General features: G+C 47.4%; 1 pseudogene; it reads left to right on the forward strand.

The window, feature by feature from the left end:
- Positions 1-9,943: 9,943 nt before the first annotated feature.
- LOC131741195 (protein FAM161A pseudogene) lies at positions 9,944-11,558 on the forward strand (annotated as a pseudogene).
- Positions 11,559-27,207: the final 15,649 nt, after the last annotated feature.

Here is a 27,207-nt window from a genome sequence, read left to right on the forward strand (position 1 = left end):
AGCCATGGCAAGGAAAGTCTGAGGACAGAGCATTCCTGGGTGAGGAAGGACATCCTCTATGGTTGTGAGGTAGGACTCGGTTTGCAGTGATTAGGGAGCGGACCAGAACTCACGTGGCTGGAGCAGAGGTCCGCAGGGAGCCAATCATGCAGGGCTTGGAAGTCATTGCCAGGAAGTTGGATTTTATTCTAAATGCAATAATCAGTCACTGGTGGATTTGAGGTAAGGTGGGGAGCTGACCTGATTTCTTTTTAAAAAGATCTTTCTGGCTGCTGTATGGAGACTGGCTTAAAACGGGGGGCTAAGAATAGAAGCAAGAAGACCAATTACTGCAACTGCAGTAATTTAGAGATGATGGTGGTTTGGACCAGAGTGATGGCTATGGACGTGCTGGGAATTGGATGGGTTTGGGAAATAAGCTTTATTAAGAGCCAATAGGATTTACTGATGGAAAGGATGAGAGAAGGAAAGGATAAGCTTGCGACTGTGGGACTCAGAATGGGTTGGATGTTGGGGCTGTCCACAGATTTGGGGGTGTAGGCAAAAGAGGGTGAAATCAAAAAATCAGTTTGCTTTGGCTCTGCCCCAAGTTGAGAAGCGTCGTCTACAGCTTCCCAAATCTTTTCCTACATGAGCATCTTCACCCAGACTTATCTTCCAACAAAGCCCTGAGAGGTTGAGTCTGGACAGAGAGCTCCCCTGAGCCTCTTTTTGGATTTTGAAGATGGTTTACCAAGTTGCTTCTGGGGGTGAAACTGACAAGGTCAGGTGCACAAATACTGTAAATAATAGAAGAGACACATTCGAAATGACAGGCATAACCAAACCAGAAAATCCTCATTTCTAACAAGATACATTAAGTATCTGTTTTTCGTCTCCACCCCAAAGATGTGCACAGCTGTCTGGCATTTGTGGATGGGCTCAGGCTGCTTAACTCCCACTTTCCTGAGGTCAGGCCTCTTCGGTGAACTTGGATGTTTGGGCCACTGCTGCCAGCAGCTTAGATCTGTCCAGCCAGCAAGAGACTTTTGGCGGGAAGAAGAAGGGGAGTTTCACTGAGGGGACATTGGAAGGGGTGTCTGATTGATCTGAGTTCAAAGGCGAACCTAGGATCCAATGCGATCTGATGGGGGACAGTAAGCTTCCTTTCTCCAGCAAGCAGAGGAAGTGGGATGAGGTTGGCAGAGGTGGAGTTCTGGGTGGGCCATAACTGTAAGAAGAGCAAGGCAGTTTTTACTTGTTTGTTGGTTTTTGGTTTTGGTGATAGGAACAATAAGAAGTCAAAAATGAAATTATTTTCAGTGATGGATACTTCTGGTTGACTTGATTATCCAACAGCCATTCCCCCTTCTTTTTTACTCATATACCCTGATTATTTTCCCAGGCACAGGGTCCAGTCCCAGAGGGTGAGTCAATTGATCCAAGCCAATCACAGCAACTCAGTCTTCCTTGGACAGTTGGACTAGGTGTGGACATGTGACCCAGGGTGTGTCACTGGCTATATAATGAAAGATTTTCCAGAGAGAGAGAGAGAGAGAGAGAGAGAGAGAGAGAGAGGGAGAGAGAGAGGAAGGGAAGGAGAGAGATTTGTTTCTCTTTGGAATGATGAGTGTGATGCTCGGAGCCATGGCAATCATATTATAACCAGGAGGGGAAACCCTGGAGAATCACAGAGGCACAGATTCAAAGTGCCGCCATTGCTGAACTGTTGAACAAACTCTGAAACCATTTAGACTCTGAAACTTCCATTTAGACCAGAGTTTCCAACCTCAGTGCTCAATACCCATTTTGGAGCAGATTATTCTTTGTTGTGGAGAGCTGACCTGTGCCTTATAGAATGTTTAGCAGCATTCCTGGTCTCCCTCCACTAGATGCCAGTAGCACCCACATCTCCATCATGACAATAAAAAAAAGTCTGATTGAGCATGACTGCTCCTGAAATCTTGTTAAAATTATATGTCTTGAGTACTTAAGCCATTGCTGATTGGGAATTTTGGTTCTTGCAGCCTAGGCTGCAAAGCAGACACAGTCCTTGTTTTCACATAGCACACAGTCTGGTAGTGGAGACAGAATCATTCATTCATTTATTCATTCATGGTTTTGTTCATGTGTTGATTTATTTAGACAGATATTAACTGAGCACCGACTATGCTCCATGCACTGCTGTAGGGGCGGGGCTATTGCAGGGAACAGAGCAACGTTTGACCCCTCAAGAATCTGACATTCCAGTGAGGCAGATGATTAACAAAGCATGAACAATTGGGCAAGTGGTGATATCGCGATGAAGAAACAAAGTGGGGTGGAGATGTGGAAGGCGCCATGGAGGGGATGCTGCTTCATGTTTGTACTGACGGTCAGGTGGATCTTCTGTGACAAGATGACATTTGAGTAACTCCGGAGAATGCAAGAGCCATTGACCGGGATGGGGAAAGCTTTTGTGGGAGCAGCAAGTTTGGGAGCAGAAAACCATTTGGGGAGGACATGCTAATCCAAGATGTTCATTAGCTACCCAGTGGAGGCATGGCACAGGCAGCTGGAGTTAGATTTTGCAGAAACGTGCACTCCAATGAAGTACTTCTCAAACAAATCCTTCGTCTCTCTCAGAGGCTTCATAATGCTCGAAAAACTTTACCCTGCCCAGTAAAACTTCGCCACGTGGACCCCCAAAAGCCCCACTGTCAAGATTGGTTTGGGAGATGCAAAGGTAAACGCCTGTCTTGTGACAGCACTTTCAGTTTCAAATATATCATTTAAATGAATGGGAAACAAACAAAACACTGGTCCTGCTGAACGTGTGCTAGTGAGAAGACAAGTGAGCCTGTTTCCACGTCCCTTCTCCTCCTCTCTGCTGCTCCCTCAAAATACTTCATGAAAGGCTGTATTTGACAAAGCTGTCAAATAAAAGCATTACGAAACGAAACAAAAAACGTTTTCCCTCTGTCTAAAATGCTGTTCCTTCAAGTTATTCAATAGGGTTCAGGTTCAGTGTGACCTATTCAGGGAGATCTGTCCATCTCGCCCCTGCCCCCGCCCCATCCCAGGTCTCCACTTTACACTCAGAGACCCTTAGTCTCCTTAGAACCTGTGCCACGGTTGAAATTAAACAGCGAAGTTTGTGATGATCTGTTTCTTGCTTGTCTTTCTCAGTTCCCTTCCCAGACTACCCGCTCCATCAGGCCAAGAACTGTGTCTGTTTATATCATCACTCTATCACCAAGGCTTTATATATTGTAGGTATTCAGGCTTATGAAATTAATGAATGACTACATTTTTTCGATTCATTCATTTACTCACCTAGCAGACACTATCAGCCCCCCACCTTCCACCTGTGTCCATTTGGTCTTTATTCAGTGCACCCCGGAATGACTTTCCAGGTGCCAACACCTGCATTCTTTGCCTGAGGGCTTTCATGAGCCACTACCATGAGTTCTGCCCTGCAGGTGGTAGGTAGGAGGTACCAAGGAATTAACACCCCCTCCTCTCCTGGGAGCAACCTTCAAGGAATGACTGATTGGAATTTGGGAATTACTCCAGCTTGCTCACTCCCTGGGGGAGGGTAACTAAGGTGCGTGTTCTCCATGGTTACCCCAAGCATCCTAATGGGATTAAGCTCCAATCGCCCACCGTGGAAACGTGCTTGATACCACCCGCCACGGGGTCTGTCTTCCTTCTGGTGTCACTTCCCCACTCCCTTAATATGGTGTTTCCCATTCTTCCCAAATACTCTTCTCGCACTTGAATCCCTGTCTCAGTGTCTGCTTCTGTGAAGACGCAACCAAAGACACTCAAAGATTCCAAGCACCAACTTGGGACCAGAGCTGGCTCTGGTCTCCAGGAACAGAATGACCGGGTCCTGTCAGAATGACCATTTCCTCCGATCGGAACGGACCACAGACCATGAACAAGCACACCAGTAGATCAACAAGAAAGTCATCAGATAATGCTGATGCCACCAAGGGTTAAACAGAGCCGTGATTTAGAAAGTGTCTGAAGGGGGAAGGCTGTCTTTGTCCCGGTGGTCAAGCCAGGTTTTTCCGAGATGACATCTGGGGTAGACCTGGAGGATGAGGAGAAGCCAGCCACGTGAAGCTGTGAAGGAAAGGTGTTCTGGGCATAGGACACGACTAATGCAAAGGCTGGGGTTGGCATGGGAAGGGGAGAAGGGAAAGATGCTCACGGTGGAGGAGCAGAAAGGAGTGAGTGTGATGGGGCCCACGATCAAGCAAAAGAGGTAAGAAATGAGGTCAGTGAGGTTGCAGTGACCAGAATGAATGCACGAATGAATGAATGAATGAGCAGATGACCTCGAGCTAGAGAAATTGGAGAGGAGGCCGTCTGGGGCAGATCTATCCAGCCCCTGAAGGGAGAGGGGAAGTCCCCTGTCTCGAACGGTGGCAGGAACCGTCAGAAATGTTGCAGCTGGACCAGAAATGCTGCTTATTACTTTAATAACCACTTGGAGGTCGGGAGGCGAAGGAAGGGAGCCAGACAAGGTAAGGAGGGAGGGAGGGTGTGCTCAACTGCAGGGCCTCGGAATCTGACAGCATCTGTCACCAGGAAATCATATGTAATTACCCCAAGGGATAAAAATCCGGTTGGGGAAGCACTTAGGGCCAAGCAGAGGGGTGAGTGGGACGGACGTCTGGCCTGTCATGGTCTGCTTCCTTGTAGGCGGGGGAGAGGCCGCTCCCCTGGGGTGGAGACTCCCTGGAGGCTCCTGCAGCCCTGTGTGCTGGGGGCCCGCCACTCCCAGGGGCAGGGGGTGGATCTCAGGAAGTGCCGCTTGTTGAATGAAGCTATTGTGGATTTGTGGGGAAGCCAGCTCACTCCCAGGTTACTGGGCCTGAACGCCCACCACTGGAGCCCCGCCTCTGGACTTGAACTCCCTACCAGAGTCCCGGTGAACACACACCCGTGATACCCAGAAAAGCTAAGCACATTGGCACCTGCTAAAACCTTCATCCAGATGCTTGGTCAGTTGTCAGTGGAATCCATGAGGGGAGGGGACACAGGACGGACGGGTATATTTTGATATATCAAAGGCAGGTAACTAGTGGTGCCACAAACTAGTTGTAAGAGGTAAAATGAGATTCAAACGGACTTAAACAAATAAGGAATGTATTATTGGTACTTGGAGGGTTTCTTTTATTGTGGTAAAGTACACATAACATAAATTTAACCTTTTTAATGATTTTTAAAGTGTACAATTCAGTGGCTTTCAGTACCCTTTCACAGTGTTGTGCCACCATCACCACTAATTATCTCCAGAACCTTTTTATCATTCCAAAGAGAAACTCTGTACCCATTCAACAATAGCTTCCCATTCCCCCAAGAATGTACTGAGTTTTATAACTAAAAAACCTGGGGAGGGGGTGCTGGCTTCAGGCACAGCAAGAGTCCAAATGCCTTCAGTCTCCATGCTGCCTTCCCTGGGTTGATTCTGAGAAGGAATTTCCCTTTGGGAAGTCAAGCTCAAGTCTGACACCCTCACAATGCCAAATCCTGAGACAGAGAGAAACAAATTCCTCTGACGGTTGCTCAAGCAAAAGCCGTAGGATTCACTTGTATTGGCTTGTCTAGCTTGGCTGAAGTCATGTTGCTATGAATTGAATATTTGTGCCCTGCTTAAATTTGTATGTTAAAGCCCTGGTTCCCAATGTGATGTTATTAGGAGGTGGGGCCTTTGGGGAGGTAATTAGGTCATGAGGGTGGAGCCCTCATGGATGGGATTAGTGCCCTTATAAGAAGAGACACGAGAGAGCTTACTTCCTCTCTTACTGCTCTCTGCCACGTGAGGATATGATGAGAAGACAGCTGTCAGAAAACTAGGAAGAGGGGTCTTACCAGACACTGGATCTGTTGGCACCTTGATCTTGGACTTCCCTACTTCCGGAGCTGTGACAAATAAATGCTTGTTGTTTCAGCCACCCTGTCTATGGCGTCTTGTTATAGTAGTCCGAGCAGACTATGACACGTGATCACCCTGAACCAATCACTGTGGCCAGGAGCACTGATTGCTTGGTTGGCTTGTGGAATTCCAGTGGGGGAGAAGGTGGCTTCCTGGAGGAAAATCAGGGTTATGTTATTCGGGGAAAGCATGCTGGTCTGCAAAAATAATAGATGCTCGCTACACCCTGTGCATCGAGCCATCTTTCTGGCCTGAGCAGATGACTCAAGACAGGGCAGTGAGTGCCATCCCAGGATTCTTGCTGCATGAATATGAACTTGCGTTGCTAAGCTAACTGAAAGCCCAAAACCACTCGAGGCCACCAGACCAAGAGGGCCACCTGGGTCTGAAGCCAACGTAAAGGAAAACAAAGCTGAGGGACGGAGAGGGGCTGTTCCTGACGACACAAGTAAGTACCTGGGGCCAGCCAAGCTTAAAGCCAGTCCTACTTCTGGATGTTATAGTTACAGGAGCCAACAAATCTGCTTTTTTGGCTTAAGCCAGTTTGAAGTCTTATATTTTTGTCACTTGTTATCCAAAGATGATTAATCCTAGTTCATGACCACAAATCATTTAAGAAGCATGAAGTTAGATGATTTTTAAACTCCCCTCCAGCCAAACATTCTAAAAAACTTCCTTTCCAAAATTTGACAACAAAGAATTTTATGCGATCTGGGATAGCTTGTCAAGCCAGTGAAATTTTCCTATAGTCACCAACTCACTGTTCACCTTTGGCTGCTCCTCTTCTCCCTCTTCCTGGTCTGTCCTTCTGCCCCACCCTAGAGATGGAGGACTGGGAGTGCTGGGGGATGACAGTGGTGGTCACAGCTGGAGACTCTGATAAGGTGACATTTGAGCAAAGCCAGGAAAAGGTGAGGGAGAGAGCCATGTGGGATTCTGGAGGACGTGTATTCCAGGGAGAAAAAACAGCAAGTGCAAAGGTCCTGAGGCAAGCATGAGCCCGCTGTGTTCAAGAAGCCTGGTGTGGATGGAGGAGAGAGAATGAGGGGTTAGAGTGGTACAAGGTGAGTTCAGAGAGAAAATGAGGGAAAGGGCAGACTGTGTGGGAAGCTGGATATTATTTTTAATATTAACATGATGTTCAGGGTTCTGTTTTTGGTCTCACAAATTTTTTTTCTAGCTTTATTGGAATATAATTGACATACAACATTGTGTAAGTTTAAGGTGTACAATCTGATGATTTGATCACGTATATGTTGTGACATGCTTACCAAAATAAGGTTAATTAATACATCTTTCACCCTATGTAATTCCCATTTCGTTGCTGTTTTATGGTAAGAACGTTCAAGCTCTACTCTCTTAGCAGCTTTCAAGGATGCAATACAGTGGTGTTGACCCCAGTCCCCATGTTGTAAGCATTACACACATTCTCCATCACACACACACCCAAACTCCCACAGGCCCACATATACCCTTCAGACCTGCACCCACATTGACCTATGGACACTTAAGCACACACACTCCCACATGCACACGTACATCCTTTGCCTGGACACACGTAGTCCAACATACTCACCCACATTCTGACATGCACTCATGCACACAGGCACGCACACCCAATCTCAAACATGCATGTACACTCACGTGTGCTCATCTCTACTCCCATCTACACGCTCACTGGCAACAGCCTACCCACACACGTCTCCACTCACACACAGCCCTGAGGCCCCTCACACCCGCCTGACACTCCCGTACACATCCTGCACAGATGCAAACACACAAACAACCTCATTCTCATCCCCTCGCCACCATCTCCCCCTACCCCTCATTTTTCGCTCATTGGGATTCATCAATCGTGGGGTCAAGACAGACATTTGAAAATCATCCTGCTGTTACATTATTTCAGGGAAAGCTGGGGGCGGGGGAATTTTATTAAATTTGGAAGGGTTGCTTCTCTGGGGAAACTCTGAAAAAGAAAGGAAAAAAAAGAACCCTCGACTGATGATGGAAAGCCGAGCTCAGAGCAGGGGATTACGGGGATCAGCCGAGATCATCTCACTGCTTTCATTAACCCCAGAGTTTATTTTTTCCCTCTCCTTCTTGACAAGTTCACGGGAGACTGACAGCCACAGCCGATGGCTGCCAACCCGGCCTCTCGAAGCAGAGTCCCTGGTGAAGCCCCCTAGGGGCTGTGGCTGGGGGAGACCTGGGTTCTTGTCAGCTCTGCCAGTGTAGTGGTTGAACAGTGTCCCTCCAAATTCGTGTCCACTGGAACCTCAGAATGTGATCCAGTTTAGAAATAGAGTCTTTGTGGATGTGATTATTTAAGGGTCTCGAGATAAACTCACCCCAGAGCCACGTGAAGAAGGAAGCAGAGATTGGAGGGATGCAGCTATAAGCCAAGGAACGCTGGGGTCCCCAGAAGCTGAAGAGGCAAGGAGAATCCTCCCCGAGAGCCTTCAGAGGGAGCACAGCCCCTGACAACACCTTGATTTCATATTTCTGGCCTCCAGAACCGTGAGAGAATAAATTTCTTTGTTTTATGCCACCAAGTTTCTGATTTGTTCCAGCAGCCCGAGGACACTGTATAGACTTTAATTGATCTCACGGCTTGATCAAGTCCCTCACTCTGCTGGTCCTCAGTTAGCTCATCTGTAAAGTGGGATGCCCTTGAACTCGATCTATTCAACAAATGTGTGTTGGGCCTCTCTTATGTGCCCGGCATTGGATATATTGCAGGAAGCGAAATAGACAGGAACCCCTGCCCCCATGAAGCTGACATCCCAGAGGGTGGGAGGGAGGTAATATACGTGATAATAAGTAAAATACTGTGTATTTCAGGACATGCAAAATCCTATGGGAAAACATAAAGTGAGGAAGAGGAGCAGAAACACTGGTGGAAGGTGGGGTTCTGTATCGTCAAGAAAGGCCTTTACTGTGAAGCTGACATTTGAGCCAGGATAGGAGGGAGGTAAACTGTGTTCCAGACGGAAGGCATAGCAAATGCAAAGGCCCTGGGGCAGGAGCAAGCCCTCTGTGCTCAAGAAACAGCAGTGAGGGTAGAACAGAGTGAAAGAAACGGAAAGTGCATAAATGGTTTCTAAGTCCCCTTCCAGGGCTAGATTTCTAGAAGCCTTTGCTTCCATCTGGCTGATATAGCCAAACCTGGAATGTGTATGTCATGGGAAATTCACACAAATTACAGGGAATTTGTAAGTTTGGCTTCTCTCAGGGAGGTAGGACTGGCGAGAGTGCACAGGGCTCGCTCTTGTAGCCTGCACAAAACTTGATTCCAACATCTGGGCAGTAATAAGGGAGGAGGACAGAAGGTCAGCCTAAACGGTGACCTCTATGGCTGGACCAGACCTCAGGCTAGATCATCCAGTTAGCGGGGATCCTCTCTTGCTCTTTTGTCCCCAGAGGTAATTCTCCTCTCTGGCTTCTTTCCCTCCCGAGTCACATTTAAGGATGGAAAGTACTTAATTCTCCTGGACTCCAGAGCACAGTGAGAATCCCTTGTATAAAGACAAGGATGCTGGTTTTGGCCTCAAGTGGGCCCAACCAGGGTGACTGTGGTTCAGCGTTCAGCTCCCCTACTTGCTGGGTACATGACCCTGGGTATTTAACCTCTCTGTACCTCAGTTTCCTTTTCCGCTAATGGGGTAGTGATGGTTGCAATCTCCTGTCCAAGGTTGTTGTGAGGCTTAACTAGGGTTCCATGCTGTCAGCCTGAATTACTATTCCTGCCTTTGTTGTTATTGAGCCCTCCTAGTGGTCATCCTCTGGCAGCGAGGGGGTGTGAGGAAGGACACCCAGAGCTCATGAGACATGCTCCCAGCTCTCAGGCCCTTTGTATCAGACACGCTGCATCACAGAGAGACAGTCACCTGTTCCTGACTCTAGGGACGTAGGGTGGGGGAGGGCAGGCACTGGGGCAGTCCAGGAGCGGCGCTGGGGGCGGCTCAACTCTCCCAAGGGTGCAAGTCTGATCTGACGGGTTATTTAAATATTTTTACATCAGGAATGTATTAGCTAATGACCTATGCTAAGGAGCTCATCAACAACACGTGGTCAAACTTCTCTGTTAAAGATTATATTCAGTTTGAAGATGCTGACTTGCCAGCACTTGAAAAAAGAAGCCAAAAGAATGGGTGCCAAAGATTACAGTACCTGAGCCTTTTCAAATGATGATTAGAGAGCAGAAGAAAAGAGAACATGAAATCTAAATCAGATATTGAAGTGGCACGCAAACTGCTCAAAAAACAAGAAGAATCAGAGTGTAAGAAAAACTTCCGAGCCAACCCAGTTCCTGCATTCGTCTTTCTCCCCCTTTATCATGATATAGTCAAGCAAAATGAAGAACGGAGGAGGTCTACGAAGGAGAAAAACAAAGAAGCTCTTTTGGCCTCGCAAAAGCCGTTTAAGTTTATTGCAAGGGAGGAACAGAAGCAAATTCGGGAAGAGCAGCTGAAAGACTTTTTTTTTTTTTTTTTTTCCGGTACGCGGGCCTCTCACCGCTGTGGCCTCTCCCGTTGCGGAGCACAGGCTCCGGACGCGCAGGCTCAGCGGCCATGGCTCACGGGCCCAGCCGCTCCGCGGCATGTGGGATCTTCCCGGACCAGGGCACGAGCCCGCGTCCCCTGCATCGGCAGGCGGACTCTCAACCACTGTGCCACCAGGGAAGCCCTGAAAGACTTTTTTAAGTCTGAAAAGGAAACAAACCGATTTAAAGCCAGACCTATACCTCCATCTACTTACGGTTCAACTATCAATGGAAAGTTAACAGAAGAAGAGCTCTGCAGAAACGTTAGGACGCAGCAGAGAACCCGAGACTTTTTACAGAATTCACCCCCTCTGCCTTGTAGTCCAACTGGCAGAAGTTATGCTACAAGGAAGCCCAAGTGTCCTGAACAGGCTGAAAAGTCCAAGTGTAAACACAAGGTTAGGTGCCAGGCTGCTGATTCTGTAGACCTTCCTGAGAGATATCAGAAACATCACTCAGAACAGAAGTGTCCAAAACCCCTGACAGTCTGTGAACCACCTGACCTTCATGCAGCCTCACATGCGTCCACTAAAAGAGAGAAAATCTTGGCAGATATTGAAGCAGATGAAGAAAATTTAAAAGAAACATGTTGGCCTTCTGTCTCCAAGGTGCAGGTCACCAGTAAGAAGTACAATTGCAAAGCCTGTGCCTTGTAGCTTCAACCCTCCCATGCCCGCGGTGTCCTCCAGGGGAGGAGAACAAGCCACAAGAAAGAGTGAAAAGGGAAGGATGAGAGACCACCGACGAGAACTAGAAGAAAGAGAAGAAAAATAAAAAAAAAACAGGCCGCTGCCGTTTGAAAGAGTTGCTCGGAAAAATGCAAGAATGGCAGGAGAAAAGCATTATTCTAACACCTTAAAAGCACTAGGAATATCTGATGAGTTTGTTTCAGAGAAAGGCCAAAGTGGAAAAATATTTGAGTATGTCAGCAATCAAAAGATGAAAAGTTTCACTGAAGGTAAAGAAAGCTTTAATGAAGAAGAAAAAAAAGGAGAGAGAGAGAATGGGGAAGAAAATTATCTTACTGATACCAACAGCCAAGATTCTTGCAAGGAAACAGGTGAAGCCGATGAAGAGAGTGGAGAAGAGAATTGTGCTGAAGAATAAAACTGAATCAGCCAGCAGGGTCTCCTCTCTGTACCCCTGCTGTTCTTGGCAGCATCGGGGGTCAGGGGCTGCGCTTGTGGTGTTAAGGACATCTATGGGAACCCGTCTGATACGTGCAGGTCTCTTGAACAAAAGTCCTCACGTAGCCTGAAAAGGCTGAATCCAGCTGATGGGTGATTTGGTCTGTTGGAGTCAGGCTTTGTCTATTCAGTTTTAAAAATCACTACCTATGGTCTGTTTGCAACTTTGATCTTACTTCTATTTTTAAAAAGCGTTTGAGAATCACAGCTGTCACAAACTGATTAGGTATAAAAATATACATTATTTCATCATTTTGGGGGGAAAAAATTGCTTAGCACTGAGAGCAGATGGGAGTATTGGCCTTTGGTGAATTGTTTGAAAAAAATGTTCTGGAAAGCATGAATCAGTAAATATTTTTAAATTGTAAAAAAAAAAAAAGAAAAATGTATTAGCACAGTGGCTGTTCAAGAAATACTGACTGAGCACCTTGTGAGTGCCAGGCCCCGATCTAAGTGCTGGAGACAAAGCAGCGAACAAGACGCAGTCCCTGTGTGGCACGTACAGCCTGGCTCGGAGACACGTGGAAAGATAAATGGATACACCGACAATGAAATACACCATCTAATAGCAGGTAGAGGAGCGCTATGGAAAAAAAGATGAAACAATTTAAGAGATAGAAGAATGAAATGGGGAAGAGGCAGGCGTTCTACGCAGGGCAGGGAAAGCATCGCTGGGGAACGACATCCAAATAAAGCGAGCCAGCCTTGGAGACGGTTAAGGAAAGGGCTCTCCAGGCGGTGGAACCAGCAGCTGCAAAGGCCTGGAGGCAGGGCGATCCTTGTCCCCTTGGAGGAACAGCAAGCAGACCGAGTGTCGCTGGAGCTCAGTGGGTGATGGGCGGTGTGGCAGGAAATGAGGCCCGGGAGAGAAAGAGTTGGGGCCAGCTCAGGTATTTAAATGGAAGAGTGAGTGGAGAGGTATTTGAATGGTGATTTCGAACAGTAATCTTTAAAATCATTACCAATAGATCCATGTCTGGGGTCGCCTTTCTAACCCCCGGTATGGTGTCTTCCTTTCTGGGCTCGGATACTTCTCTCTGGCCCCCTCCATCCATAACTAGCCCCCTGCCCCTCACCCCCAGCTCCTTCCACGATTCTCTCTCCCACACTGGCTGGCTTTGGCAGAGACTCAGACCTCCAGCTCAGCCTGGTCAGCAGGAAGTCACCCTCTGCTCTGATTCTGAGTAGAATCCTAACCCCTGGGGCTGGGTATTTCCTTTGGTCGGATGAATAAACTCAAGAGAAGGGGGCTATAGAGTCCACTGAGGGAAGAGATCAACGGGGTCTTGTGAGCAGGGAAGGGTGAGGGAGTCCCCCAAGCTTCTCCACCAGAAAGAAATTGGGGTGATAAAGATGCCTCTTTGGGTTCTAAATCCACCATGTCTCTTCCCCCAGGACGTTCCTCCCTCCTTCAGGTCACCGGGACCCCGAGGCCAGGGGACATCTGGAGTCCATTAGAATGGCATCAGTCCCACACAGGGATGTTTTGACTGGACCCTTGGATGGATTTCTTGTACATTAACGGTGTTTATTTTCCAATAAAGATTCTGAAGTCAAGATTGCTGCCCTGGCCTCTTCTAAGGGGGAGAGAGGAGCCGGAAAGCCTGCCCTGCTGACCCAAGGGTCCTTGGGTCTTCCAATGAGGATGGTGGAAGCTTCGAGATGTGGTATATCACCTTGTAGGTGGTCAGAACCCAAGATTGAGCCCAACCCTCTCATGATACGTAGTCTCTGTGGTAGCTATTCAGTGGTGACCCTGCAACACAAACAGCCACAGACAATACAGAAACCAATCAACAGGGCTGTGTGTCGATAAAACTTTATTTGTAAAAACAGAGGGGCCACAGTTTGCTGACCTCTGCCCTGTGGTATCCCTATGCTTCCCAAAAGATCTGGGGCACAGTATGTGATCAATAAATATTTGTGATCAATAAATATTGGCTGATTTGATGAATGATTCTTGCTGTTCAGGAGCTGTGAGACCTTGAGCAAGTCACTGCCTCTTTCTGAGTCTCCATTTCCTCATTTGTAGAACAAAGAGGTTGTACCAGATAAGTTGGGATAGTCTATGAGAGTAAACCCACGGTATTTCTGCATTATTTTCTTATCTTAAAGAAGTGTCGTGTGTGTGAGTGCTCTGCAGGGATTTATACATTTTCTCGGTGCCCTTCTTTGATCAACTTCCTATCGCTATTTCTTTATCTAAAAGGTTTGGTCATAAATTACTGTGGGCCTCTGACCTTCACAGTTCACAAGGGGACAACTGAGCCACCTTCCTGGCCTCTGGTCTATCTTCCACAGTGATGTATTATCAGGACTTCTAGTCATAAGTGACAAAAACGTAAGTGACTATAGCATAAAGAAAATTTATTGGCTCATGAAACTAAAAAGGCCACGTATAATGTGGCTTCTAGCACATTCCAGCATGAAACTGTGAGGAGTCTGAGATCTCTACATTCAAACATGGCCTTCCAGACATATTTGTCAAGGTAGGAGGAAAAAAAAAATGCTTAGCTTTGTTTATACCTCTTCCATATTAGGCATGGGGTATGTGGGCCTCCATTTATACTCTAGTCCTGGGGCCCACAGATGAGCTGAAACTGGATGAGCCGGCCCTTGGCCACTGTGGATGGCCCGAGAAAGGCTGCTCATGGCTCTGGCTGGGGGCCGGGCAGCAGGTGGCTTAGCAGCGCTCTCTAAAAAGGGACTCAAAAGAAAGTCTAAGTCTCGGGGTTATTGTGAGAAGCAAGTGAGATAACGTGTGCGAGCGGGCTTTGAGAAATCCTATACAACGTCAGGAACTATTATTATTACTGGAAGTGATTAGAGGCGGACGTGGTTTCATCACCCTCCTGAGAGATGCTGCCTGAAACCCAGAGGATTCTGGGAAATGCCTGACCCAAGGTGAACAGAGAAGGGCTGTGCGCAGACGGGAGATAAAGCAATGGGCTTAATGTGGCGGGAAATCTTAGGAGCTCTGTAAATATTTAGCTTGCCAACCAGATGTCAGCAGAGCTCTACCTGTGCTAGAAAGTTCTGGAAAAGGCAAGCCGAGTGCCCTGGTATCTAGCCTGAACCTGTCAGAAAAGAAAGGGGTCTTCTCTTTGCTGTCCTGCCCCCCATCCCTGGGAAATCATGATCCAGATAGAGGCTTGGAGCTGTGGGCAGAGGTATGTGGAGAACAGTGCAGACAGAGGAGAGAGGACAGATAGAGGTGGAGGAGGGGGGAGGAGAAGAGGAGAGAAGAGGGTGGCCAGAGAGGGCAGAGTGGAGATTCCTATAGAACTTTAGAGCTGGAAGGGAGTCCACAGATCCTGCCCAACCCCCCAGGAAGTGGTTGCTCAGAGAGGTCGAGCAGCCTGCCCAAGGTCACACAGCTAAGCATAGGCCTCCGAAAAGAAAGTCAGCAAGGGAGAGTGGTCTGTGGCAAGTGAGAGATGGGGTGGTCAGAAGACCGCAAAACTACTCCAAACAGACCCCCAGCCGCAGGGTCAGCCAAGCTGGGGGTGGGGTGGAGTGGTAAGGAACAAGGGCAGGAGCTAACAATTACGAAGCACCTGGTCCATGCCAACCTCCACGCTGGGCCCTTTTCTTACTGATGGAGCGCGTCCTTTGATTATTTTTGGTCCACAAACTCAGGTAATTTTTTGCTTTTTTTTTTAATTAAGCAACTTGCCTTTGGTCTCCAGAGAACTGTAGGGAAAGCCAAACTCAGTCCTTCTTGGTGCACCCATCCAAGTCCTGTGCAAATATCCTGTGGTCTGGGATAGCTTGAGTCATGGGAGGCCATTCTTAACCATCCACAGTCCCCTCCTGATGAGGAGTCCTGTTTCCATACGGTCCCTTCAGGACAGGACGCCCCAACCACTCACGCGAAGGTTAAGGTACAAAACCTTTGGTAAGATTAGGGCCTAAATTCCCCAGGTGCACTTCGCAGCCATCAGCTCGAAGGGGCAGAGGTCAAGGGCACAGACTCTGGAGCTAGGTCACCTGGGTTCAAATCATAGCTCTATCACTTATTAGCTGTGCAAACTTGGCAACTGGCTTAACCTCTCTGTGCCTCTCTATGAAATGGAGATAAAAAGTTATGGTGAGCAGTGAATGAGTGAAACCATTTAAGGTACTTAGGATAAGGCCTGGCATAGAGTATGCACTCAATAAATGGCAGCTGGTACTAGCAAATGTCCCTTTTCTCTTTCTTTTTCCTTGGCCTCAGAGGACTCTGTTCTCTCTCCTCATCCTCTGGGATACTTAGCAATGGGCGGTCCCACTGGGCTAATATGGATAAGAATACAGAGCCACTGGGAGGACCTCATGGAATGATGCATGTGAAGGGTTTAGCATGGCTCTTTATACGCATTGCTACCATTTTCATATTTATTATGATCACTGTTGTGATTCTGGTAACCTCCACTGCGGCACTCAGAAGCACCTGCCCTAGTACAGGAGAAAGTGCACAGCAGAAGTGCAGGGGTAACTGGGTATATGACACTGAATGGCTGGTGCAGAGGAGGTGGAAGAGGGTAGGTAGGGAGGGGTGGGAGGCAGGGAAGGGGGTGGGGGAGGGTCTAACTCTCCTGGCCTCCCAGAGTCCGGCCCTGCTTTTGCCAGCTACTGGCCCTCCCTGGCCTCAGCTGGCCTTACCTCTTGCCAGACTGGACCCCCCAGCTGGCTTGCCTGGCCCCTGGTATCTCTCTGATCCTCTTCTCTCTACCCTCCCCTTGGACTGCTGCTTCTCTCTTGACCAGATTGTCTATGACCTTGGCCAAAGGTCTTGAGCCAAACCAGATTCCAGGTTCTGGTGTTATTACGCCCATTTGACAGGTCAGGAAACCCAGGCCCACACGAGGGGTCATGATTTGTCCTGGATCCCACAGTGAGGCAGGGGCAGGATGCAGACTCCAGTCTCCCACATCCCAACCCCACATTGCTTGCCATTTTTGGCAAGAGAGGCTGCCTGGGTGATGGGTGAACGCCCAGAGTCTAGACCAGTGGGCCTCACTGATGATATTGCCTTTCAGAGAACATCTGGCAATGTCTGGAGAGGTTTTGGTTGTGACACCTGAGGGACAGGGGCGCCCCTCCCCCTACAAAGAGTTATCCGGCCCCAAATGACTATAGTGCCAAAGCTGAGAAACTCTGGTCTAGATTCACATGCAGCTTTAAACCTTGTACCCATGATTTAACCCCAAGTTCCTCTAATGTAAAATGGTGATAATAACACCACCAAGCTTGTAGAACTGGGGGAGGATTAAATGACCTAATGCATGTAATAAGCCAAACCTGGTGGTTGGTGGAAAGTGAGTTTACTCTAATAAATGGGGGTGCAGGGGTGGGGATGGAGGAACCGTGCACCAGTGGGGCTGGCTCCTGACAGCGTCCCGTAACTAAACTCCAGGACGTGCAAAGGAAGACCACAATCTCCCGAACCAAATCCAAGTGGCACACCTGTGTCTAATAGAATTTTGAGTTCCTCCCCACCCCCTGCCATCAGCATTTGAGAATTCGAGTGTTAATTTAAAAGGAGAAACTGCATTACCTGTTCACCACGCAGATCTGAACTTCCATTTTAATTTGCCTTCATTATCTCTCTTTCTTATTAAGAACCGTAAATCTGTTTTGCGTTTTCATTATTCCATTATCTGGAGGAAGCTCATCAGTAATGTGGGGGAACTGCCAACATAAATAGCACAATTTTCATGCAGGCGAGGCAATAATTGACTTAAATCGCTATTCTGTGGAGGCTGCAGCTCATAATTAGAGAAAGCAGCATGATTTAAAAACGAGTTACAATTGATTGGGTTTCAGGGGAAACCAGGTTTGGAATGTGTTAATTGCATTCCGCCTAAACACCAGGTCTAAATGAAGCAGCCAGAGATTTAGGGAAATAACAAAATCTTCTCTAGAAATGGCCCCAAATTGCTTAATAGCATAGGAAAGATCTGATTAAGATGGGAGGCTAATGGCCTGCTGTATTTTGGGGGTGATGGGCTGAATTCTTACCTTAGAAACTGCTCCAGAGAAGAAGTAACATACATCAGCCTGTTGTACGGCCTGGCTGAGTTTGAGAAGCAAATGTCAGTGGCACCTCCTTCCTGTTAGAACCTAAGTCTGACTATGTGCTACCTCTGCTCAAAGCCCACCAGTGGCTTTCATCTCATTCCAGGAAAAGCTTCGTCCTTACAATGGCATGCCAGACTCTATGTGATCCGTTCTGTAAACTTGCTGAACTCCTCACTCACCAGGGTGACCAAGGTCCTTCATTGGCCCCTGCCTATGTCTCTACTCTCATCTTGTCTCTCACTGTTTTTCCTCCCACTCAGCCACCCAGAATTACTGAAAGATCCCTGATGGTCCCATGCTCTGCTGTGCCCCAGAACTTTTGCCTATCTTGTCCCTGCCTCTCTCACCTGGTTAATTCCTAAACTCTAGGCAGAGCTTCCTTGGTTCATGCCCCTCTTCTCCTTTAATCCTTCCTCTTAAAGTTCCTAGAAATTCAGAGAAAAAGAATTAGTGGAAAACTTGTTTTATGTGATTAGCTACCCAGGCACCCCCCAGGTTACTGGACCTTTCCTCTCATCCCCTCTACATACAGAAATGGGAACAGACATGTTTATATACAATGATTCTGCTTCCTGGTCATAGCTTATTGGTCCAAAGATGGCCTTGGATTGCAATTGGACTAATCAGAGTTCTTCTCTGGGAATTTGGAATGTGACTTAAGGATTTGGAATGTGACCTAAGGATTTGAATCTCAGCCTGGATGCATTTTTATGTCTTTCTCTTTTGCACTCTCTTTTTCTTTCTTTATCCTTTTGCTTAATTTCCTCTCTATACATAATTTTACATATGTTAGTGTGCATTTTTTAGTACAGCGCTTGGTTCCCTTGTTCCTATTTCCTCCCACTTTCACCTGCATCACCCCTGTAACCAAACAAGAGGTTAACCCAGGTTAACACCCCTTAATGTATCATTTCAAAATACCCTGATTTGTCCTTATATTTTTATCTATGTTTATATTTATGTGATACATGCAAATATATGCAAGTGGTTGGGATTTTTTCCAACTATTCTTTGCTTTACAAAAATGGGATCTGCACACTCTTTTCTGCACCTTGTTCTTCTTCTCTTATTTAAGAATATCTCAAAAAAAAAAAAAAGAATATCTCATAGAAATATGGCCAGGTCAACTGATGAAGCTCTTCATTCTTGCAAATGGTGGCATATTGGTCTGGGTTGAGAACACACCAGAAGGTATGGCTATTATTCTCTGAGTAGAAGCAGAGAAAGTGGATCTGAAGACAGAGAAGGAAGCAGGGACTCAGAGAGAAACAGCCAGACAGATGCCTTCTGCGTTTGGGCTGGCATAGACCCCACCTGCCACGAGCCTTCAGATCCGGGAGACGCCACAGCTTCTTTATGAGAAAGTGGCCCTGTCTGGGTTTAAGCCAGATCAGTGGGTATCAATTGGTTGTAACAGAGTCTTAACTAATGCAGGTGAATTAGGCCTGATGCTTTGTGACCATTTGGGGCTCGTTTGTTCCTTGGGTGGTGAGCGTGGGATTAGTCAACTCCTCAGTTAATGACATGTCATCATAATTGGTCCAGACAAGTCCCAGCCCTTGACTGACTTGTTCATTTTGGGGTCTATTCACTTTTAGTCCATCCTCCACTTTCACCTCCTACCGCTGTCAGCTGTCAGATGTGCTTTTGTCTTTTATTCTGTATTGATTATGCCTAAAATATGCAAGTGTTGCTTTGTGAGTATGAATTTTAAAATTATATATGTGGCATTATGGGGTAGACTACTTTCCCTCTTTTCGTTTGTTTTGTTTTTCACCCCAGGCTCAGAGCGCTGGATCAGTCATCCTCCTCAGCTCATCACATTATCATCCTTGGTTATGCAAGGTCCAGGTCTTGTTCTAGAAATTCATTTAGTGTGTCTCATCTCCAATCCCCACTTCCTTTCCTCCCTTTAGCATGTTTGAATGTACCCTGTTTGTATGCGTGTTTTTGCAAGACGTGTGATTTCTTTGTGTACATCTATTTCCAACTTCCGTAAATGGTATTGCAGCGTGATTTTAGACCTCCCTGTGTTGCTGTATGCACACCTGGGGCATTGTTTGTAACTGTCTCATAATTTCCTTGGTGTGTATCTGGCATATTTTCCTTACCGTCAAAGAATAATTCAGAGACATTTAGTTAGTTAGTTGCCTGCTGTTTAATTCTCACATGAGGAAGACTCACATTTGTAGACGGCTTCAAGGAACAAAGGCAAAAATGGAATTTGTAAGAGAGAGGAAAGAAAACAAACTTCAGGCAGACTGGAAACAGTGAATCTTGTTTATGATAAAGAATCTCTCAAGAAACAGTGAATCTTGTTTTTGCAGGGGCAGTGAGACATGGATTATCTGGCACCAAGTGAAGAGGTTGGTTTGGTTTTGTTTATTCTTTTCTTTTTTTCTTTTTTTTTTTTTTTGGCTGTGCCACATGGCATATGGGATCTTAGCTCCCCGACTAGGGATCGAACCCGTGCCCCCTGCAGTGGAAGCATGGAGTCTTAACCACTGGACCGCCAGGGAAGTCCTGAGGTCGGTTTGAAATTGTCATTGAGTTGTCCACTAGAGGAAGCAAAGAGCCATTTTGGCTGCTCATGGATTTTCTGAAAACCTGGAGTGTATGATTGTGGAGCACCTGTGACAGGCTGTCTCTGACCTCAAGCACCTCCGTCCTGTATGGCGGGGCGGCCACCATCCTCCCACAGGCACTGGGGAACACAGGAACACTCAGGTCTCATCTCCTCAAGCCATGCTGACACATACATCCAAACATGTGTGTCCTGTACAAGAACCTCACTCGACTATGCATTCTCAATAGGTGTGATATTTCCCCATGGGGGCAAGAATTGATTCTTGGGGGGGGGGGGCTGGAAAAATATAACTCTTTTAAAACTTTGTGCTAAAATATACATGGCACAAATTTACCATCTTAACCATTTTTGAGCATACAGTTCAGTGGCATTAAGTACATCACATTATTGCCCTACCATCACCACCATCTCCAGAACCCTCTTTATTTGGTAAAACTGAAACTGAATTCCCTGGTGGTCCGGTGGTTAGAACTCCGCACTTCCACTGCAGGGAGCACGGGTTCGATCCCTGGTTGGGGAATAAAGATCCAGCAAGCTGCACGGCACAGCCAAAAAAAAAGAAAAAAAAAAAACCCCTGGAACTCTATACCCATTAAACAATAACTCCCCACTTGCTCTCCCTCCAGCCCCTGGCAACTACCCTTCTACTTCCTGTCTCTATGAACTTGACAGCTCTAGGTACCTCATAAAAGTGGAATCATACAGCATTGGTTTTTTTGTGACTGGTTTATTTCACTTAAGCATAACGTCCTTGAGGTTCATCCGTGTTGTAGCCTGTGTCCGAATTCCCTTCCTCTTTAAGGCTGAGAACATGCCATTGTAGGTCTAGACCACATTTTGTTTATCCATTCATCTGTCAATGGATGCTTAAAAATCTTAACTCTTTTTATGTATAAAGCACAGCTAGGGCTTCCCTGGTGGCGCAGTGGTTGAGAGTCCGCCTGCCGATGCAGGAGACACGGGTTCGTGCCCCGGTCCGGGAAGATCCCACGTGCCGCGGAGCGGCTGGGCGCGTGAGCCATGGCCACTGAGCTTGCGCGTCCGGAGCCTGTGCTCTGCAACGGGAGAGGCCACAACCTACAGCACATAAACTCATATAGTATATACAGTATCCCTGTGGTATTAAAATTTCATGGGGGTGGGCACTTAGGAAAAATGCCCCAAAAGGCTCCTTAGGGAATAATAATGACTATTGGCATTTGGACCAGATAATTCTCTGATGTGGATGACCGTCCTATGCATTGTAGGATGTTTAGCAGCGTCCCTGGCCTCTACCCGTTAGATGCCAGTAGCACCCCCCTGCCCACAATTACCAAAAACATCTTCAGACATTGCCACGTGTCCCCTAGGATACAAGACTGTCCTGGTTGAGGATCCCTGCTCCGGGCTTTCACCGTAGGGCAGGTTGCCCTGTCCGACAGCAGGTGCACACTTACGTTCTCGGAGTGCTGCCACGTGGCTCTCCGAGTGGCCATCCTCCGGCCAGCAGAGCCGGGCATCGCTCTTGGGGAGAAAGCTTTGCAGAGGAGCCTGGCCAAGGCGTACGGTGGCCCCGAGGCTGGAGGGCAGAAGCCTCACCAAGTTGGGCACACAAAGCCGGGACTTCTTGGCACAGAGTCCCTGTGGCCTCTGGGTCACCTTTCCCAGCTGTGTGACCAGGGCTGGTCAGGGCCCTCTGCTTGTTCCTGGGTGTCAGGCTCCAGAGGGCGCCTTGAATGGACAAAGCTCAGGTGTTTCCTTCTAACGATACCCCGCCACTCCTCCCCAGCCACTTTCTCACCCTTTCTGAGCACACCCGCCCTTCCACACCCCTGGGTCTTTGTAAATATACATTCATTCCTTTAACGAACAAGTATTTATTAAGCACCTCTTAGGTGTCAAGTACAGTGCTCGGCTCTGAGATATGATCGTGAATAAGACCGCCAGCTCCCCACCCCAGCCCCACCCAAGAGATTTCAGAAGCCTGTGGGTGCTCGGACGGCTGCACCCCATCCAACTTGGGCAGTCAGGGAGGGAATTCTAGAGAAGGGACGTTGAACCTGACATCTCTGGTGTGAGTCCAACCTGCTTCCACACCCTCTGAATAACGGCGACAATTATAACGACAATGGTGTCACCCTTGGTTGACTACTTACCGTCTGCTGCCACTTCTTTTTCCACCTTCCAGTGGGTCCCTGCTGGCTGGAGGAGAAACCAGGGTCCTTGGCGACTTCTAAAGTCGTACGTCATCTGCCACTGACCTCGAGTTTCTCCTAACTCATCTTCTAGCTCTTGCTTTTCAGCCACTCTGCTCTTTCAGAAAATCGCTTGCTGATCCTTCGAACACGTGAAGCATGCTTGTGCCGCAGTGTCTCTGCACGCGCGTTTCAGGTCCCCTGCGACACGCCCCTTTCCTCACCTCCATCAGGTGAGGTGCTCATTTGTCACCTTCTTGTCATTCTATCCACCATCATAATCCTTCTTGCCAATTCCTGTCTGGGAGCACTGCTTTATTTCTCCTGCTTCCTGCTCAACCCTCTCTATCATATCCCATGTTTTATGTATTTATGTATGTATCTTGTCTGTTTGTCTGTCTCTCCCTGTAGAAATTAGATTCCAGAAGAGCCGGGATTTATGGATCACCTTCCCTGATGTACTCCCAGCGTTTGCCACAAAGCCTGACACGTAGTAAGTGCTCAGGAAATGTGTCTGTCTAATCAATGAGTTGCATGTCCTCCTCACAAAAGCCCTAGAAGTTCAATCAATACTTCTTAAAATTTAACATGCACACAAATCACTTGGAGATCTTGTGAAAACACAGATTCTGGATTGGTGGGCCTGGACTGGGGTCCAAGGTCCTGCATTTCTACAGGCTCCCAGGCAATGCTCTGCTGCTGGCCCTCTGCCACATTTTGAGCATCAAGGACGCAGCTACGATGACCGACATCTATGCTACAGATGAGTAAAACCAGCTCAGAGAGGTTAATTACATCGCTAAAGGCACCCAGCTTTGAGAGGTAGGCTGGGTTTGAAGTCTGTCTGACTCCCAGATGTTAGTGGATCACCCTATCATACTGCAGACCCCAAGGTGGAAAAGTGTCCCCCAGGTGCTTGCAAAGCTGAACTTTCCCTGAACACTGCATGGGAGAACATTGTGGGTACCAACTCAGGACCAGCACAGTGAGGCCTGTCACGTGGTGTAACCCCCCAGCCTGAACTGGGATACTTTGCTCTCTCGCCATGCTCTCTGTAAGGTCTCTCTTGTGCTGGGATTTGGGGTGTGTGCGCGCGCGTGCGCACGTGTGTGTGTGTTGGGAACCTTCCAGAGAACTTTCTTGACTTATTGATCATGAAGGGAGCTCTCTGCAGGCCTAACCTTGCACTTGGTTGAGTGTAAGCCGGTAAACTTGACAAGCAAATTGGGGAGGAGGGGGGAATTTGCAGCCTAATCTCATCAGAAGGTCAAGGGCCTTGATCTTCTCCCTTTTACTGGTTCCCAGAGCTCCATCGGAAACCCTGGAGAGGAAGGCAAAGGTGGCCTCTAGTGCAGAGCCTTCTGATTCTTTCGCGCTCTCTAAACTCAATATCGTAGAGACTTTTCAATGAGACGCTCTCACATTCCCGCTCAGCTCTTACCGCCGGCTGATTCCCGAGGCCGCTGTTCCCAAATCTAACGAGCTTCACCCGCGATCAAAGCACAGTCTCTCTCGCTGGGTCAGACCTGTACCACAGCCCGCCTCCCGCCCCGCACCCAACCCAGCCGCGAACTCCTGGGCCATCACTGCTTTTCTTTCTTTTTTTTTTTTTTTTTGCGGTACGCGGGCCTCTCACTGTCGTGGCCCCTCCCGTTGCAGAGCACAGGCTCCGGACGCGCAGGCGCAGCGGCCATGGCTCACAGGCCCAGCCGCTCCGCGGCACGTGGGATCTTCCCGGACCGGGGCAAGAACCCGTGTCCCCTGCATCGGCAGGCGGACTCTCAACCGCTGCGCCACCAGGGAAGCCCCATCACTGCTTTTCCATTCCCTCCAATATGGACGCCAGCCGAGCTCTCCCCGCAAACCCGAGAACAGCATCCTAGATCTGGTTTCTCTCACGAGCAGGCCCGTGGTTGAAGGCAGGTGGAGTCTGGAAGATTTGAGAGGTCGTAAACTCAATGCCTAACGGAGCCAGGCAGGTAATGTAAATAGCAAAGGTGGGTTAGGTGGGAGGGTGGTCCTGGGAGAGCTTACGTCAAGCTTCTGAAAAGGCAACGGAGGCCACAGCTCCACGTGAGGGGAAGCCCTGTGTGGCCGGATCTAACTGTGTGAACACGTATTTACATGAGCTCTCCCGATGGTTAAAGCTTGCAGGGATCGAGTCACCAGGCGTGACACCCACGTTCAACCCACAAGGTCCACCAGTTTGCAGTCTGGGCTTAGAAAGCTGAGGATATGGAAGCTAAGAGAGATCTGTGTCAGTCAGGGTCTGAGGAAGAAATGGGGACATAATTAAAGAGGGTCCTTTGAAGGGAGGTTTCTATTTATTCTACAAGGCGGGGCAGGGTGGAGGGAAACCGGAAGGCATAGTGCCCCTGACATAGGGGTTCTCTTGTCACCCCAAGGCCTGGAGACATGAGGGGGAGAGAAGGGACGGGAACCTGGATGGAGAGCCGTGTGCAGAGGCCACGTCGCAGGGCCATGACCTTGGGTAGAGGGAGGCAGAGTAGAGCTCCTGACCTCACTCTCACGTCTCCCTCCCATCCTGCTAAACCTCCCTGTTGGCCAAATCCAACCAGATCCCACCCAGCTGTGGGAGCCCATTGGCAGGGTCCATGCAGGTGGGCCTCTTGGGCAGAGAGTAGGGTGGACCAAGGTGACGTCAGCTTAAGACCCCATGCAATGGTCACACCTGGCAATTACCACAGCCAAGGCCATGTCCTTTGGCCAAAGGAATAGAGGCCTCTGTGTCAGTCACCTCTCAGCATTTCTGTATTATTTAGGCTCGTGTTGCCAGCCTATTCTTGACCTTCAGATGCGGCCCATTCTGTGTCTTCCCGGCTGCCCCCTTGGATCCTTTTGACCTGGATTCTGACTTTTAAGGGGTTACAGAAATAGAAATGAGCTTTGATGTCCAACATCCTGGTTTCAAACATTGGCTCTGCTGCTTACCAGCTGTGTGATGCTGAGTGAATCAGCCAGCTTCTCAGTTTGACTTCAATTTGAGCCTCAGTTTGACTTCTGTAATGATGATAAGGGAAGATAAGGATCCCTTCCTTACTGGTCGTTAAAGGCTTAGAGATGATGGTGAGATGGTACTAGTACAGTGCCTGCAACTTTGCAGGAACTCAGTAAATTTAGATGTTATTATTTTTAACATCACTATTTCTCCTCTTTATTTGCTCCAATTTATATCTTGGTTAATATCATCTCTCTGTGACCTGTACTTCCACCTGGCTCCTCCCCAGTGCTCAGGTTGCCTTTCCTTCCAATTCACCCTGGGCTCCTTTCTCCCTGGGATGCCCTCCCAACTAGAGGGCATGGTTCCAAGCTGCAATCTCGAATCCCACTTCTAGGACAAAATTTTCTTTCTTGCAATTACTCACTTTGTCAGATTACTGACATCAATTCTTCCACTTGCAGAAATCTCCCTGATTTTGACCCAAGGAAAGAATCTGAAATCCAGCAAGAGTATAATAAATGAAGATGTTCATTTCTGTGTTATTCATGATTCTGAAATATTAGAAACAATCGCAATGTGCAGGAATATGGGATGGGCTGAGCAGGATACAGGATGAGGGCGTATTTTGATGGCAGATTATTTAGCCTTTAGAGGTAATATTCATGAAGAGTTTGTAATAACACAGAAAATGAATACAATATAATGAAGTGAAAAAGCATAATTTGAAATTGGAGTTGTATACGAGGGAGCTGCATAGGCACCCATTATATGCAAGTAAAGTCACCTATATTCTCTTAAAAGGGGGTCTCTTTCTGTTTTGCAAATAAGTTCATATGTATCTTATCTTTTTTAGATTCTACATATAAGCAATATCGTACGATATTTGTCTTTCTCTGTCTGACTTACTTAGTATGATAATCTCTAGGTCCATCCATGTTGCTGCAAATGGCATTATTTCATCCTTTTTTATGGCTGAGCAATATTCCATTGTACAAATACACCACATCTTCTTTATCAATTCATCTGTCAACGGACATTTAGTTTGCTTTCATGTCTTGGCTATTGTAAATAGTGCTGCCATCAGCATTGGGTGCATGTATCAGAAAGAGACTCACAGACATAGAAAACAAACTTTTGGTTACCAAGGGAAAGGAGGGGAGGGATAAACTAGGGGGTTGAGATTAACATATACACACTACTTTATATAAAATAACCAACAAGGACCTACTGTATAGCACAGGGAACTATATGCAATACTCTGTAATAACCTGAAAAGAATATGAAAAAGAGTATATATATACATATACACACACATATAGATAACTGAATCACTGTGTTGTATACCTGAAACTAATTCAATACTCTAAATCAACTATACTTCAATAAATAAATAAATAAAAAGGAAAGAGAAAAAATTATTTAAAGAGTACAGGCAATTCCTCTAATTTAATGACAATTTGCCATTAACTGAGTGTGGAGTGGGAGGTGAAACTCCGGGGGGACAGCTTTCAGTCCCAGTTCTCCTGAGAGCATCTCCCCCTGAATTAGCATCACACTCTGGCAGCTCAAGATATGTAATTTCCAGGCAACATGCATTTTAAAAGCAAGCCAGCTACTCTCTGTGTAGACAAAACCATTCGGGAGCAATTTAGCAGGTTTCATGGGCGTTTTTGCAGTTTCTCTCCAGAGGCATTTTTCTGTATAACCTAACCCCTGTGTACAGGATGACTCCACTGCAGAAATGAAAACAAAAGCCAATATATACCAAAAAATTTTAAGCAAG

The sequence above is a fragment of the Kogia breviceps genome, chromosome 14 (genome assembly GCF_026419965.1).
Source record: "Kogia breviceps isolate mKogBre1 chromosome 14, mKogBre1 haplotype 1, whole genome shotgun sequence".
Lineage (NCBI taxonomy): Eukaryota > Metazoa > Chordata > Mammalia > Artiodactyla > Physeteridae > Kogia > Kogia breviceps.